The following is a 14771-nucleotide window of genomic DNA, read 5'->3' on the forward strand; positions in this document are numbered from 1 at the left end:
GATGTGAGAGGCTCGAGTAGTCTTGCTTTACTGAGGGTTTCCAAGCAAGTGGTTCCAGGTTCGAACCTTGCTCTCTCTAAGTATCTCCAGACCTCTGCATGTCCTGGCTGCACCACCTTGGTGTTATTTCTAAGCAGCTTTCACCAGAAAGCAGGGAGTTGGCTTGGTCCTGCTAGACAGTGATGCTTAATCTTTGCAGAACGATGGCATCAGGGACTCCTTGGAGCAGCTGGTGAAAGTCACAGGCTTCCTTTGCAGAAAAATGTAAATCCACACAAACCTCTACAATAGGCTTTTACATGGGCCTCAGCTAAAGGCAGAGTGGTTGGAGCTCCCTGTAATAGCACTGAGGCCACCCAAAGTACTTTCCTGCTTTGCCCTCCTCCCCTGAATGAGATAGAATTGTGCCAGTTTTGCAGGTGGAAAAACTAAGGCTCAGCAGGGTAACCCAAGCTACCTGCCTTCTCCTGAAAGAAGTAACTAGGCCTGTGAGCTTGGAATTCCCAAACTCCCCTTCTTCTCCTGTATAGGAGTCTCCACCCTCAGTTTCTCTGAGTGGGAGAAGGGTTATGAAGCAGTCAGTGGTGGGAGGCCCTTTCCCTCAGAGGGCAGAGCTTTTGTCTGAATCATCTTTGAATACCCAGATACCAACCCAAAGCCCTAGAATCAACCATATGAATGACAAGTAAGAGTATATGCATGGGGCGGGGTGCCTGGGTGGCTCAATTGGTTAAGCATCCAACTCTTGATTTTGGTTCAGGTCATGATCTCAGGGTTGTGAGACTGAGTGCCACATCAGGTTCCATACTGGTCATGGAGCCTGCTTAAGATTATTTTTCTGCCTCTCACTCCCAACTTTCTAAAAAACAAAAGTGTATGCATGGGGCACTGCAGACTGGAGGGGCCTTTGGCATCAGCGGAAGAAAGGCTCTTAGACATTAGCTCTGTCCGTCCTAGCACTGTGATCTGAGCCTCTTGGAGCCTCAGTTTCCCTGTCTGTAAAATGGCACCATGCTCAGTGTTTCAAAGGCATTGTCATATGTCACCTTTCCCAAAGCCTAGGAGTCATGGTAAATAGCCCCATCTCACAGATGAGGAAATTGAGCCCCAGAACAAGTCAGTGACCTACCCAAGGCCACGTGGCCACTAGCAGAGCTGGAATCAGAGTGCAGGTCTGCCTAACTTCAATCTGTGCCCTTGACCAAATGCAGAGTGTCCAACACCTAGTAGGTGCTTAATAGATGGGTAAGTTGTCCCTCCCTGGTCCCCCCAGCCAGAGGGGCTCTCTTCAGAAGCCTCCAGGTGGTGACATAAAGCATAAAGTAATTGAGGAGGATGCAGGAGCTTTGACATGACCCCTTCAGGCCTGGTCCCCGCTCCCCAGTGAGCCCTTTGATTTCCTACACAATGAAGTCTCTTGTCATGAGTGTGGAGCAGGAGTGAGCGTTTTCTCTGCTTTTGTCTTTCTACTTTTTTCTCCTCTTGCTGCAATGGCAGGTGGGAGGCCCAGTAAATGCCCATGTGCCTCCTCCCTCTGTTAACCTCCCTTTCTGAGTCTGTTCAGAGTGGCAGCCCAGACTCAAACTAGAAGTGGTTAAGTCTACATTCTCAGCCCACCGCAGATCTGATGATGCACTTCAGACTGGTGGGTGACATGAGGATAGTCGCTGAGTGCATGAGGTCTCATCATGATCCATGCTGGGCCCAGGACACACAGGTGGACCAGCTGCCTCCCCCAAGGAGCTCCCAGGAAGACAGTGACAGTGTGGTGCATCCAGAAGGCCATAGAACAGAGAGGGGTGCTGCAAATCTGCCCAGGAAGTTAGAGAAAGCTTCGGAAGAGCAAGAGTTGAAAGTAGCCTTTGCCTATAGGTGGGCACTTCGGGCAGGGACAGCTGTCTGGGCAAATGCCTGGAGGTATAGAACCTCACAAAGGTGTTATGATTTATTATGATTGGAAGGAAGGATACAAGAATGGGACCAGAGGATGAGAGAAGTAGGCAGGGCTTGTGTGCGAGGCTCTGGATTTTGAACCCTACCCTGAGAAGAGCAGGAACCCACCTAATCAGGCCTGCCAGTGTGGCTGCATTCTCTCTCTCTACTTGACCTCTAAAATACTGGGGGCTCAACTCTGAGCCACTTCCCTTCCCTTACTTCTCTGTCTCTCTCTCTCTCTCTCTCTCTCTCTCTCCTCTCTCTCGATGATCTCACTCTATCCTATGGCTTTAAATACCATCCTTAAGCTGCTGATTCCCATATTTATATCTTTAGCCAGAGCTTCTCTTCTGCACCTCCAACTCGTCATCCAACTGGCCACTTGGCATCTCTACTTGGATTTCTCACAAGCATCTCAAAGTTAACAAGTCCAAAACAGGATTCTTGATCATGTCCACCCACCCCCAAAACCCGCTCCCTCCCCGACTTCCCATCCCAGGAAGTGGCACCACCATCATCCACCCTCCTGCTAAAGGCACAGCCTTAATCATCCATGCCTTCTTCCCCAACCTCGACCCCCAGCTCACCCTCTTGGTTCTACTTCCTAACTCCTACCCGCCCATACCTCCTCAACATGACTGTCACCCTGTCCCCATTCCCCTGAGTGACATAGTAGCTGCCTTTCTCGCACTCTCCCCCTAGCTCCCTGACAGTCCATTCTCCAGTGGGTGATGGATCTTTAAAGAAACAAACAAACAACTCTGTGCTAGTCTGCTCCCTAAAGTTCTTCAGAGATATACCTCTGCACCTGGAGTCAAATCCAAGTTCCTCCCTGTGGCTTTGGAGCCTTGCACAGTCTGGCCATTGCCTACCTCTGAGCTCACCTCTGCTTGCTGCCCCTCACTGCCCCGACTTACAAGCCTCAGCCATACTGGCCCTCTTTATATCATTAAAAGTGCACTCTCTGAGCCTTTGCCCATGCTGTTCCTTTTGCCTGACACACACTGGCCCCAGCCCTCTGCATATCCACCTGGCAAAACAGGTCCCCAGGCAGCTGGTCATAGTGCCTTATTCTCTTCCTAGCACTTTGCACAGTCCGTCTTTCCCAGCGAAGCAAACACAGTGGGGCCGGGCACACAGTAAGTTCTCGCTAAATAGCTGTGAAGCAAACAGCAAAAGGGGCCCTAGGAACAGGAAATGAGGGGAGGGAGAATGAGACCCGACAGGCCTACAGAAGGGCACAGAGAAGACGGGCACTAGCACCAGGCAGGATGTTTGGATTTCCTTTGAGAGGCATTGAGGAGCCACAGAGAGTTCTAAGAGTCAGAGAAGTAGAAGCCATCGTGAGAGCTGGGGAGGCCGTATGTCTGGTGGTTACCAGATTGGGTTCTGGAATCAGACTGCCTTAGGTCAGGTCTTGCTTCAATAGCTCCCCAGTGAGACCTTGGGCAAACCACTTAGCTTATCTGAGTCTTGGTGTCCTCCTTTGTAAAATAGGGCCAGCTAACAAAGCCCACACATAGGGGCACTGAGATGATAGAGGAGACAGTGCATGGAGAGTTCTCAGGACCTTGTATGTGCTCAATAAACATTGGCCGATACTGCTACTTCAGGGTTGCTGGTATTACTTATTCAGACCGTGAGTGGCAGACATGACATGTGGTGCCAGGAAAGCAGCCCTCCTGGTCCTGAAGCTCACAGTCTGATGGGGGAGGTGGGCACACAGCTCTGCCTGTGCTCCCTAGGACAAGTACTGAAACTGGAGGTCGAAGCCACGCCCTGTGCAAGCAGAGAATTAAATTTGGGAGAGTCAGGGAAGGCCTCTTAGAAGAAGTGACATTGGATTTGGGGGAGACAGTTTCCTTGAGAGAATATTTTGAGTCAGCAGCCACTGGCCCAGGAACAAGGGAGGAGGGAGGTATGCTGGTTGCTCAGCTCCCAAAATAACCGGGATCTGAGGGCGGACAGCCCAGCAAGCCCTAAGAGCCCCCACTGTGCCTTTCCTGGCCTGGTTCCTGTGACCTTGGAGCAGTCCTTGCCCTGCCCTGTGCCCCCAGGTGGCCAGACAGACTGAAGGTAGGATGCCCAGGCCAGAACTCCAGCTCTGGCCAAGGGGGCTGGGCAGCCAGCGCAGGCACCCGGCATAGCCCCTTCTCTCTTCCTTCTCACAGGCCACTGAGCTACACTGTGACCCAGTCAGGTTTGCATTTTGGCTTCTAGACCAGTGGCTTGACCTCCAGAGCCAAAGAGAACATGCTCCAGATCTCTGTCTCTCCCCCCTCTTCCTCTGCCTCTGTGTCTGGGCTCCTATTCTGCATGTTTCCTCCAGCTCCCCTGGCTCTTGTTCCTCTATGCCTCTCCTTCATTCCTTCTCTCTCCCTCTCTCCATACCTCTCTTCCCTCTTCTCTCTCTCCCTCCTCCACCTCCTTTCTTCCTCTTCTCCCTCCCACCCCTGGCTCTCAAGTTCCCTCTGTCTTACAGCTTCTCTTTCTCCCCCTTTCTTTTTCCCTCCCCTCCTCTCCCTCCAGTGGGAGGAACCCCAGAACAGCCTCTCTCCACCCCTGTAAGACCAGAGCCCAGGCTCTAGCACCACCACCACCACTACCACCACCACCCAACACATTCCTACTGGCCCAGCCTGGCCCAGAACACAGGGATGAGGGCAGGATTGGCCAGAGGGGTGGATGGATGATGAGAATCATGCAGATTGTGTGAGATAGAGGGAAAGGTCCTGTCCTTCTGCCTCTACCCCACTTCACCCCCACCTTCCCTCACCCCTGTGTCACAGCTGGGGGCCAGGAGGAAGTCCCTGAACATTTGCCTTCTCTCCCTGTGGCTGCTGGGCTTCCCAGGCGGTCAGACAGCAGGTCGGGTCATTGGGCCCATTCAGCAGAATTATAAATAGCAGCTTGTGCCCGGCCTGGCCCACAGAGCAATCACGGCCGCCGCAGGGCACCCCAGGCCCCCTGTCCTCCACTCCTCCAGCCATACCTCTGAGACAAGGCCTGCCCCTCCCCTGTGCTGCCATCGGGTCCCCAGGTCAGTATCTCATGTGCTGTCGCCATGGTAACCTGCATGTCCCCAGCAGGCTCAGGTTGCGGGAGGTGGAAGTGTGGACAACCGAGGAAGAGGTCCAGTGGCCTGGAATCAAAGGTCACTGCTCTATGCTGGGGCTTGCTAGTTCTCTTGGGGGCTGGGGAGTGGGTTCCTGTCCCCTAGAAATCTCACCCTATTGAGGGACATGGGGCAGAGATGTCTGCCCCTGGGAGGTCTGACAGAGGGGTACTGCCCCAGGCCTCTGCTAGTGAACTAGACAGAACGGGTCAGCCCAGGACTTAATGCCAGAGAGATGTGGGTTCGAATCCCACAACCCCACCTAACTGCTTAGGTCACCTAGGGACCACCACTTAACCCTCTGAGTTCAGCATCCTCTGGGTTGAGACAAGAAGAGTAATACTCCCGTTGCTGAAGAGATCAAAGACTACCAGCTCTAAGGCAGGTTTTGGTCCTCACCTTAGACCCTTTTGGTTCCTTGGGCCACTACAGGGCCAAGGTGGGTCTTATGGATTTCAGAGTCACACTGACCTGGGTTCCTCTCCAGCCTCTGCCATTCACCGTCAGAAGATCTGATGTAGGTTGCACAGTCTCCGTGAGCCTCAGTTTCCCCATCTATAAAATGGGTGTGAAGTCAGCATCTACAGCTCACTGTGTTGTTTTGAGGATGAGTTAGGCTTTGGTGGGAGGAGCCGTTGGCACAGTGCTAGGCACAAAGCCAATGCCCTGTATGTGACAGCTATACTTGCCATCATTTTCTGAACAGCTACTTCTATTCCAACCTTCCCAGCACAGATGCCTCTGCTCCTTCACTAATGCTGGTCATATCAGGCAACTCCCCTTCCCTCCCAGGTCCATCTGCCCATCTGCAAAATGACAGCAGGACCACTCAGGCCCTGCCCATGTTTGAAATGGGTGTATCTTGAGCAGCCCCACTGGGCTGGGCTGTATCTATTATTATTTACTGAAGCCCTCACCCGGGCCCTCAATGCCCGAAACTTGAGCCGCATAGTTGCCTGGCAACCAAGGTGCCAGCTCAGGAGGCTTGGGTGTCAGAGTGTCCAGCTGCAGCCCCCTCCCCGAAGGCTGGAGGCCCATCACTGGGCAGCCAGGGAGTGGGAGGGCTCTGGGCAGGGGCCCTGGCCTGGACCAGCCCAGAAAGGACTTTTCTTCCCCTCCTACCTGCCCAGATCCAGCCTGTCTCTGAGCCCACTCTCTCAGAGTAAAGGGGGCCATTGGCCTGGGATATTTTTATAGGTGGGGCACGTGGTCAGGCCCAGAGACAGAGAAATCGGAGCCTCCTCGCACTGTTAACTGATACGGCAGCTGTCACTGTCACCCACTTCCTGGAAGCCTACTGCCCAAGTTTGCCCAAAAGCATGGAGAATTCTCTGACCCTCTTCTAGCACTGTCTTTTTTTTCTTTTTAAAGATTTTATTTATTTATTCATGAGCGACAGAGAGAGAGAGAGAGAGAGAGAGAGAGAGGCAGAGACACAGGCAGAGGGAGAAGCAGGCTCCCTGCAGGGAGCCCAACATGGGACTCGATCCCAGGTCTCCAGGATCACACCCTGGGCTGAAGGCAGGGGCTAAACCAATGAGCCACCCAGGGATCCCCCTTAGCACTGTCTTTAGGAAGCCTAATGCCACCTCCTAGAGCTCGTGTTTTCGTTTACTCACCCAGCAAGTATTTTACTGAGTATTTGTCCCAGCCCTACTGTGTCCTGTTTGAATGACCTCAGGCAACCTCACCTCTCTGCCTCAGTTTTCTTTTCTGCAAAATGGGGATAACAAGAATACCTGCCTCATAGAGTGGTGGTGTGGTTCCAGTGAGATGACATATACAAATGTGCCAATGCTTAGCACAGAGCTTGGCACATAGAAAATGCTCTGTAAATATTAGCTTATCTTGATTGCTTTTATTAAATCGTTATAAAGCATAGGCACTATACCACATAGGGAGGGAACGAGGCAAAGCTTTTTGAGAACAGGGCTGGGTCTGGTTCCCCTCCATCCACATTGTATCTCACAGGACCTGGCATGTAGCAGATCCTCAGCAAAAGTTTGCCAAATGAGGGGAGATGAGAAATGAACTCTTTCCCTTAGAATCCATTGCTGCTAGGGAAACTGAGAGCTGAGACATGGACTTTAAACATCTTTTACAATTCCAGGTATTTCTTAGGATCTATTGTGGCTGTTTCACCCACAAAGTTACCAAAATGAATTTGGAATCTTTATACCTGCCCCATGTTTGAGGTGGGGCTGGGGTAGGTCGGCATAGGGGGAATCGCAGTAGACTTAAATAGTGGGGCAGACAACTGGTGGTGGGGTGGGGATTCAGCATTTATAGGAACCTGAGAGTCAGCACCTCCTTGCATTGTGCACTGTAAGTGCCCCACCTGCCTCACCATAGCCTCAGTCTCCTTATCTTTAAAAAGGGCACCCTGGGGCACCTGGGTGGCTTAGTCAGTTAAGCATCTGACTCTTAATTTCAGCTCAGGTCATGATTTCAGCGTTGTGAGATTGAGCCCCATGTCAGACTCTGCACTCAGCAGGGAGTCTAACCGAGATTCTCTCTCCCTCTGCCCCTCCCCCCATTCCCTCCCTAAAATAATAAATAAAATTAAATGGGCACCCTGTTCCCTCTGCCCCAGGGCCATAGGTGAGACAAAAAGGACCACACTATGAATAACACCTTCTAATAACAATCTTTAGTTACAACAGGATAGCCACCATACCCATAGGAAAGAGCTGTGCTGATGGCCCTGCCTCCATGAGCCTACCCCTCATCAGCAAAACTATGTTGGGTGGCCGCCAGCCTGCTGGCCTGGGGGCCATTTCTAGCAGCAGGTGATGCGGCCAGGCTTTTAGCTCCAGGATTTCACTCTTGACTTCTTCCAAACACAGGAAGGGGTTGCCATCTGCTTCCCACCCCTCATACCCAGCCTGCCAGGTCAGCTAAAGCCCCCGCCTCGCACCTGTCAGCAGTGTAGGGGAGAAGAATCCCACTGGGGATTTCCTTAGTGGATGCTAAAGATGGGAAAATCCTGGGAATCTCCTCCCAGCCCCCAGCCTGCTTCAAGCCTAGCACTATTCCTCCACCTTGGATAGGAGAACCCCAGTGGCTTTCTCGGTCCTCCAGAACACTATATTTCACTCCTCTGGTGCCCCAACCACAGGGCAGCTCTATATGCTGGTCTGGGTCTGGAAATTTGTTGAGTGCCAACATAAGAGCGCAGCCTTGGGACTCTGACCTTGTTGTGACCTTGGCCAGTCACCCCACCTTGCAAAACTCAGTTTCCACATCTGTAAAATGAAGAAAATCAGAACATCTATCTCAGAGGCTATTAGGGGTATGAGCAAGATGATGGGTGGAAAATCTGAAGGTAAGGAGTGACACTTGGTAGTAATAAAATCTCTTGCTCTTTTTTTAAAAAATATTTTATTTATTTATTTGACAGAGAGAGAGAGCACGCACAAGTAGGAGGAGCAGCAGAAGGAGCTGCAGAGGGGGAGAGAGAAGCAGGGAGTCCAAAGTGGGGCTGGAATCATGACCTGAGCCAAAGGCAGATGCTTAACCAACTAAGCCACCCAGGTGCTCCAAAACTTAGCTGCTCTTATGATTATTTTTATTACTGTTCCTGCTACTCACTTGCAGTTAGTGCTGTGGCCATATCCCTGCTGGAAATGTCATCTCTTTTCCTAGTTCAGTGACAGCTTCCATCCTCCCTGAAGGGCAGTGCTAAGTATGCAGTAGGTACTCAGTGCAAGCTCTCTGTCTTTATATTCAAACGCAAGCATCTGTTGAAGTAGATAAGTCCATGACTCATCCATGACTTATTCTCTCTCAGTTCCTGAGGTCAAGCTCTGGGTTCCTAGAACCATTCAACAAGCTTCTGTTGAGGCACCAACTGTATTTATCAGATACACTGAGGACTCCCCTGTCCTCTAGGCATGAAGAGTCAAGCCTCATGGAGGGATCAGTTGACTGTCTAGAGAGTGATGCCAGCATAGGATTCACTGAGAAGAAGGAACCCTCTGAGCTAGGCCCTGCAGGGTGAACAGGGGCCTACCAGGCAGAGAAGCAAGAAGGGAGGGGACAGCTCATGCTAAACCATTCTAAGAGTGGTCCACAAGGCAGCTCTGAGTTGCTTTTTTATTATTAAAACAAGAAATATCCCCCCCCCCCCCATAGATGTCTCACTGCTCAGAAGGTGACTTGGGCTGATCCAAAGGCAAACCCATGCCCATCAGAGTTGGGGATATTAGGAGCCAGAGAGACCTTCTTCCCTGGGCCTGATCCAGTGTCCAAGACTTATCACATATCAGCATGTGAGGGTCCCTTAGAAGCCATCTAGTCTGACCTCCTTATTTTATAGATGGAGAAACCAAGACCCAAGGGAAGACTGTTGAGCAGAGGCAGCTAATGGCAGACCTCCTAGGCAGACTTACCCAAGATTTATCCACCTATAGCCACAGGTGATCAGCCCTGGAGTTACAGGTTCTTGCAGGATACTGAGCCCAGATTGCCTTTTGGAGATACCATTCTCTGTAGGATCCACCACAGGGTCTTTGAACCTTAGTTTCCTACTTGGGAAATGGAAATAATCACTGGGCTCTTTGTGAACCTCGAACTGCAAACCATTTTATGAATACTCTTATAAAATGCCATTTTATCATCACCATCATTTTGTTCAGGGTGAACCCTAATGGCAGAGCTCCCTAAGAGTTGTGTCATGGTTTGTGGGTTCAGAGTTTCAGAGCTACCCTATAAAGACCCCCAGAGACAGTGACAAGGAATTTGTTACAGGTTGGCTTTCTCTTCTGTTCTGGAGCCTCTTTGGGTACCCTCTCTAGCTACCCACCCACCTCCCAAACTGGACAACTAAAATATTCTCAAGAAAGTAATAAAACTCTTTTCCATGACCCATGGCTTCACCAAACCCCAATACACACACACACATGGTCTAGTCTTATTTCTGATACACACACACTTTTTGCACACCTCAACAAATCCCCTCCTGTGATAGGCTCAAGCAGGCTTACACACATTCCATATACAACCACACACATACTCCACCATGCTCAGACACATACAGACACACATCTGTACATGCATGCCTGATTACACAGCCATGCATACATACACACATACATCTATACACTCGTGATCATGAACTTCCAGTAAAGAAGAGGGAGCAGGGTTATTCTACGTGAGTCAGAAAATATGTTTTAACTATAAACCTAAAAATAGTTGGCAAGAAGAAAATTTAACTATAAACCTAAAAATAGTTGGCAAGAAGAAAATTTCAGGTCAACCTAAAGAGCTCTATAACCACCAGCATTGGCACAGATTATCATGGAATGAGGGAGTGGGCTCCCTGTCAAGAGAGGCATGCAAGCATAGGCAGGACTTGACACAGGTATTATGAAGGGCCTTGGGCATCAGGAATTTTGACCTCTGAATCCCTTCTGGTCTCTGGATTCAAGTAAGCTCTGGGAATGAGAGCCTTTCTTGTTTTTCTGTTAAGCTTTGCAAATAATGGTGTCTGTTTGGTGGTGTCTGCTCTGAGGATGATCTGCCTGGGGTGGTAGTACAAGGCATGGTGGTCAGAGACTAGCTCCCTGTATCCCTAATGTCATGGGGTACCAGCCACTAGAGATGTTCACACCAGAGCCCCCCAAACCTGGCACCCTTTCATGCCAGGTCTGACCCTAGAGAGAGAGAAGGGTGGTGGTTCTGGCCTTGTCAGTCACTTGTAACAAGGAGTACAGGGTAGCAGAAGCCCTCATTTGGGCATTGCAATGCAGGGGTATCATATCAGGGCCTGAAATATCTAAAGAGGTAGGGAGTGAGTAAGGTGGACTGGAGAAAAACCCCTTGACATGCAATTGTATAAGACTTGAACCTAGCTTCTGACTGCATCTGAAACCCAAACCCAACTCCCATGGATTACACCCCACACAGAGGCCTCAGAGACTATATGACATGAGGCCTAGAATCTACGCCTGGATCAGTCCTCTGGGATCCCCCTCCTTTTTAGGAAGATCCCCAGAGCCATTGGGAACCCCAGGAGAGAAAGAAAAAGCAGAAGTGGCTGGAGAAGGACCTTTGGAAAGCAGAATAAGGTGATAAAAAGGCTGGGCCACCCTGGAGGAGAGGGAAACAGGCAGAACATGGCCCCCAGCCCCTGTAAGTCACCCCATCACCAGACCTGGAAAGAGGAGAGCAGATGACAAGCCCAGTAAAGCAGAGGGAGCAGAGGCTTTGCAGGCCATTGTGGAGGCCTGTTGGATGTGGATACCTTCAGGGTCCAAGATTGGGGTCTCCTGGGGCCTCTTGGGGCCTTGGAAGCACTTTGGCTTTTGAGCTCTTTAACTTTCTGATAGGACGTCAACCTTCTTAAGAAGCTAGAAGGGATGAGCCTTCTCTTGCTCAGGCAAGAGAAGGCTCAGGGCAAAAAAATGGGGAGGCTTCAGAGTGTCTTTTAGGCCTCCCAGGCCAGGTCTCAGGATTGGAGAAGTGACTGGCACTCAGGGAAAATCCTGCCCAAGGATGAAAGTGAAACTTATCCCTGGAGGATCCTCTAAATCAGAGGGATGGTTCAGTAGGGTGAGGCCATAGACCTGAGCCCAAATCTGCCAGCACCTGTTCTGTGGCCTTGGGCATTACCTTTCACCGTAGCACCTTGGTTTCCCCATGTGGAAATCATTCTCACTCTAGTTGATTGTGTGTCTCCCCCTGGCCAGGCTCTGGGCTGAGCCCTGTGCCCTGCCTGAACTCACATTATCTTCCCAACAACCCTGTAAGTGAGGCTGATTATCATTTCCATTTTAGAGATGCAGCAACTGAGGCCAGAGAGCTGCCTTGGTTTACCCAGTCATTCCATGATGGCAGAGTGAGGGTTCTAACACAGATGTCTCTGACTCTAAGCTCCAGAGGGATTCTGACCCTACTAAGTAGGAGTCAAATGAAAAGTGGCTTAAGAATCCATAGAAGGAAGGAGATTTGGGGGACAGGAGGAAATTCACAAGAGGAGATGACTCTAGGGTTTGTGGATCTAGGGACCCAAACATGAGGTAGAATGCAACAGGCAAGGAAGAGAGAACATTCCAGGTAGGGATCCCAGCCATGCAACATGTGCAGGTAGGGCTGCTGCAGAAGCTGCGATAACGGGGATAAAGGGAAGCCAAGCTATACACACCTGCCATGGCTTTTCTTACTTTCATTTCAGGGCTCGGAGCATCAGCAGTAGGCCTGTGGCTCTGCGCAGCTTCAGTGAGGCTGGGGTCCCCTGGGCCTGTGTCCCCTGGGAGGCTGCATTTGCATCTGTCCCCGTGCAGATGGTTGGTGAGTGCAGCTAGCAGCCCCCACCCCCACCCGCACCCCCTTCTGTCACTGGGACTAGGCTGCTCGGGGAGCGTGGTGCAGCATTATTTTTAGAAGTGGCACCATCTGTTCAAGGTGCCGGGCGGATTCTGTTCATCTCTGCAGTGGCCAGGACAGCCATGCCAAGTCAGGGGAAGAGCTGCAGAGCTGGCTGGCTGGGATGGTCACTAATCCGTATGCTAGCCTAAGAGATTCTTCAGGCCCTTGGAATGTAGGATTCTGGGAGCTGTGGTCTGGGGCTGCCAGTGGGGTGACTCTGGAGCCAGAGCAGCCAACACAAAGGACAAGTTCAGCATAGAGGGGTGTCTAATGCGCCCATGCACCCCACATGGTCCCCAGGCCTACCTCCTGGAAGATTCTGAATGCCCTACCCTTGACCTTCTCCCTGGCCTCTAGCTCTGTGTGGAGAATGGCCAGACTGTAAGGATCCTCTGTGTAGCACTGGTGTGTCAGAGAACACAGCCTTGACCAATGTAATCCAGAAGCACTGGGACTTCTCCTCACTGGAACTCAAACACTTCAGTGTGTCCCACTGCCTGAGATAATCCCCTACCCAGAGCTTCTGAGTCATTGCAGGAAGGAGTTAGGCTATTGATTGTGAACAGGGATTCTGACAGCAGACTGCCTGAGTTTAGATCAACAGTTATGACCCTGGGCAACCTCCTTAACTTGGCATAGCCTTTGTTTGCTCATCTGTAAAATGGGATGCTAGCAGCAGCTACTTCATAGGATTTAGCTGCAAATATACCAATATGATGCCTGTAAGGCTGTGGCATACTGTGGAGATGCATTCAGCACCAGCTCTCACTACCATCTGGCTGACCAGTTTCCACTTTTCAAATGCAGCCTACACTCTAAGATTCATTGTCCCCAGTGTCTTTCCATAGTCAGATTGATTTCTCAGTAATAGAGCCAGCCTTGGTGGAGGTTGGTCCTGTGCTGGAGGCTGGGGAGGCCCTGTTCTCAGAGAGTCATGGTCTAGCAAGGGAGGCAAGCTGGCAAAACACACCCCAAGACTGAGGATAGAGAATACAAAGTCAAGGAATGAATTGCTCGTGATGGGCAGGCTTTGGGAAAGGGTCTGAAATTTGAAGCAGAAGATTAATAGAGAACTTCACAAAGAAATTGGTATATGGGGCTGCGCCCTGAAGAGGAAAGTTTGGATTAATGGAAAGGCAGGTGCAGACAATCCAGGGTAAAGAGAACAGTGAATGCAAAGGGTGGGAGGCAGGAACATGCATTAGTTGTTCAGAAAATGCAAAGAGTCGCCTTAGACCAGAGGCCAGGCTGGCTCCAAGCCAATCAGGCAGGATCCCGGATGCCATGGTCATGAATATGTTTTTTTAAATAGGTACCAGGAGGGGTGCCTGGGTGGCTCAGTCATTTGAGCATCTGACTCTTGATTTTGGCTCGGGTCACAATCTTAGGGTTGTGAAATCAAGCCCTGTATAGGGCTCCACACTCAGCAAGGAGTCTGCTTCTCAATCTTCTCTCCTTCCCTCTGCTGTTCATTCTCTCTCTCTCTCTCTCTCTCTCTCTCTCTCTCTTTCTCAAACAAATAAATCTTTTTTAAAAAATAGGTATCAGGACCCAGCAATGGTTTTTAATCCAGAGAGTGGTGTGCTCAAATCCAAGAGGCAACATCTCATGGTAGTTTTAGAGACAGGCAAGTCCTAAAGTATGCCTAGTTCTGCCAATCCTTAGCTATGTGACCTTGGGAATGATGTTATTTCAACTCTCAAGCTTTGGTTTCCCATATGTAAAATAGGCATAATAATGCTACTTCTGGGGTTACTGTGGGATATATACATTAAGAGCCAGTTCAGCTCCTGACATTTGGAAACCACTCAGTAAATAAGAGTCACCACCAGCATCATTTGGGGGAGAGTAAAGTCCAGTTGGGAGGCTGCGGATGAGGACCTTGAACTAGTGTCAGGAACTGTGGTGGCAAGGAAGAGAACGGAGCCCAAGCCCTTACCCCACTGCTCCCTAGGTCTGGGCACCTGATTGGTCAAGAGTCAAGGGTGACTCTGATAGTCAACTCTGGGACCCAAGAGGGTGCTTTAGATGTCATAAGTGGCTCAGGGGTCACATAAGGAAGAGAACATTAGGAGAATCTGAATACCTGAAGGATCTTCAGAAGAGCCATTTGGCAGTCAAAGAAGATTAGTGCTAGAGCTTGGGAGAAAGGGCAAGGTAGAAATGTAGGTTTGGGAACCACTTATGTTAGGATGAAAGTTGATACCAGGTGGATAGCATTGCCCAGGGAGAGTGGATCATTAAGAGCATCAAGAGCAGGACCACAAGAAAAGGCTCCAGTCCAAAGTTGGCCCAAAACAGAAGTCATGCAGACCCCCTGGACAGAATTGGTTGCAGAAACCATAGGAGAATG

General features: G+C 50.5%; 1 protein-coding gene across 11 annotated transcripts in view; it reads left to right on the forward strand.

Moving 5' to 3' along the window:
- ATP2B2 (ATPase plasma membrane Ca2+ transporting 2) overlaps window positions 1–14771 on the forward strand; it is a 372053-nt gene that overhangs the window by 224342 nt on the left and 132940 nt on the right. For 2 of the 11 annotated variants that reach the window (XM_072785140.1, XM_072785141.1), the window contains one exon: window positions 12225–12340. The exons of the other annotated variants lie outside the window; for them this stretch is intronic. The gene's annotated coding sequence lies outside the window, so the exon portion shown is untranslated. The remainder of the gene's footprint in view (window positions 1–12224; window positions 12341–14771) is intronic. 11 annotated transcript variants of the gene reach the window in all.

Source organism: Canis lupus, chromosome 19 (assembly GCF_048164855.1).
Source record: "Canis lupus baileyi chromosome 19, mCanLup2.hap1, whole genome shotgun sequence".
Classification (NCBI taxonomy): Eukaryota; Metazoa; Chordata; class Mammalia; order Carnivora; family Canidae; genus Canis; species Canis lupus.